Source organism: Macaca fascicularis, chromosome 3, assembly GCF_037993035.2.
Source record: "Macaca fascicularis isolate 582-1 chromosome 3, T2T-MFA8v1.1".
Taxonomy (NCBI): domain Eukaryota; kingdom Metazoa; phylum Chordata; class Mammalia; order Primates; family Cercopithecidae; genus Macaca; species Macaca fascicularis.
Genome location: NC_088377.1, coordinates 126507391 through 126510078, shown reverse-complemented (window position 1 = coordinate 126510078; position 2688 = coordinate 126507391). Strand labels below are relative to the sequence as shown.

Sequence of the window (2688 nt, the reverse complement as noted above, 5' to 3'; positions counted from 1 at the left end):
TCACAGCTCAGTGCAGCCTTGACCTTCTGGACTCAAGCAGTCCTCCCACCTCAGCCTCCCAAGTAGCCAGAACTACAGGCATGTCCCACCATGCAAACACACGCCTAATTTTTAAAAATTGATGATGTTGAAAAAATCTAAGTATCAAAGAAAAAGTTCTTCATCTGCCGACCTCTATATTTCCATCCATTTCCTTTTTCTATCTTTCTCCCCCGTTACAATTGATTAACTTTTCTAAGACTTCATGGGCAACCTCCATTCATACTCAAATTTACATACACCCTTGCCTTTCCTTCTTCAGTTACAGCGCCTTTTCTCTAAGATATATCTTCATTCTCTCCCTCATTACTCATTCTACTTAGATTTTTCAGGGAAAAACACCATATTAGCTGAAATATGAAGAATTAGTTGGTCTTTTGTGAATGAGGAAGGCAATGAAAGGGTGTTAGAAGAAAAAGAACAGCGTATATATAGAAAGAACATAAAAGATATTATTTATATTTGGGGAAATAAATTATAATCTATTGTGCTAAGAATATGGAATGGGTAGGTTATCCAATGTGTTGGCACACAAATTCATTGTACTTTTGTTCATAATACATTTTTATAATTCTTTTTTATTCTGTAAAATCAGTAGTAATATTCCCTCTTGCATTTCTAATTTTAGTCTTCTCATTTTTTTCATAGTCTAGCTAAAGGTTTCTTAATTTTTGTTTATATTTTTAAAGAACCAGTTCTTGTTTTATTAATTTTGTTTCTTATTTTCTATTTCATCTATTTCTACTCTAATCTTTATTATTTTCTTCTTTCTGCTAGCTTTGGATTTAATTTGAACATTTTTTCCTAGTTTCTTAAGGTGTAAAGCTAGATTGTTGATTTGAGATTTTTTTAGTGTAAACATTTATAACTATATATTTCTCTCAGCACTGCTTTCACTGCGTTCTATAAATTATGCTGTGCTATGTTTTCACTTTCACTTGTCACAAAATATTTTCTGATTTCCCTGGCTATTAATTTTTTGATGCATTGGTTATTTTAGAGTGTGTTTTATAATTTCCATATATTCATGAATTTTCCAGTTTTCCCTCTGCTATTGATCTCTTGTTTCATTCCATTGTGATAGAAAAAGGTACTTTGCATGATTTTCATGTTTAAAATGTATTAGGGAGCAAAACCAACACATAGCTCAGAGCAGCAGTCACTGAGGTGTCCCTGGCCAGCATCCTTCTGGCTGTCCACAAGCATGGGGAGTATCTTTGTCAACCTCTTTGAAAGCCTTTTTGGCAAAAAACAAATGCACATCCTCATCACGGGCCTCAGTGCTGCAGGGAAAACAACGATCCTGTACAAGCTGAAGCTGAGTGACATCATGACCACCATCCCTTCCACAAGCTTCAATGTGGAAACCATGGAGTACAGGAACATCAGCTTAACCATGTGGAACATGGGCCTCTGTGAAGAAAACATCTGGCCTCTGTGGCACCACTACTTTCAGAATACACAAGAACTGATCTTCGTAGTGGACAGCAATGATAGCACGGAAAGAAGGACTGGGAGGAGCTCTTTAGGATGCTGGCTGAGGATGACTTCTGGGTGCAGTCCTCCTGGTGTTCGCCAACAAGCAGGGCCTCCCCAATGCCAGGAATGCAGTCAAGATCACAGATGAGCTGGGGTTGCACTACCTGTGCCACAGGAACTGGTGCATTTAGGCCACCCATACCATTAGTGGAGACAGGCTCTGTGAAGGACTGGACTGGCTGTCCAATCAACTCTGGAACCAGAAGTGAATGCAACACCCTGTCCCTCTCATTGCTGCTGTTCCCCTTCACTTTATCCTTGTGTGGCAAATGTGAAGCTCTGTGGTGTGAGTGCCAGAACCCGCTTCCGTGGTTTGGTCACCATGTGCATCATACTGTGCTGTAAATATGGCATACATAGCCTTGGCCAGACTTTTTATTTAATATAAATAGTTTTTGTTTCCAGTGAGGCAGTTTCTGCTACTCCTGTGCAATATTACTCAGGTTTTTCGTTTGTTTGGTTGGTTGGTTTTTTGTTGTTGTTTTTTTTTTTTTCTGCTGTAAAAAGAAAAATCAACTCATTCTTCAGTGCTGAGAGGGGACATACGCTCATGGGTACCTGGCCTCTGAGAGTCATTGATTTGGGAAAGCTGGGATGCCTCTAACTTCAGAGCTGCATTGATACCCATTTTGGTGGTGGGTTTTTAACCCAAACTCAGTGCATTTTTAAAAAATAGTTAAAAATTTATGTCAACACTTCAACACAGAGAAGAGAGACCTTGCTTAGCATGGGTTTGCAGTTATGGCCTGGATGCTAGTTACCAGCTTGGCTATTCCCTTCGGGAACACAAGGTGGTAGCACAGCAAGACTGCCATCAGTTCTGCATGGTCACAATGGAGATGTCTGTGACGCACTTGTCCTTAGATTACCCTGCATCTCATAGCCTTGTGCTTGTCCCTGCGCTCGTATGGTTCATAAGGGCTAGTCTTGGAAGCCATGGTTGTCTCATTCTCCCCCAGGCCACCTCCCTACCTACCTGCCTGCCTGCAGCCTGCTCAAGGACATAGGGCCCTACTGTCCCTTGGTCAGCATGTGGCCAGAGCAGGCCCATGGTCTCCAACTCTTGTGCTCATTGAGACACATTGGTGGGATATCTGGGACCTCATCCGT

General features: G+C 40.9%; 1 pseudogene; it reads left to right on the top strand.

The window, feature by feature from the left end:
- Positions 1-1243: 1243 nt before the first annotated feature.
- LOC102125073 (ADP-ribosylation factor 1 pseudogene) lies at positions 1244-1787 on the top strand (annotated as a pseudogene).
- The last annotated feature ends 901 nt before the right edge of the window (positions 1788-2688 follow it).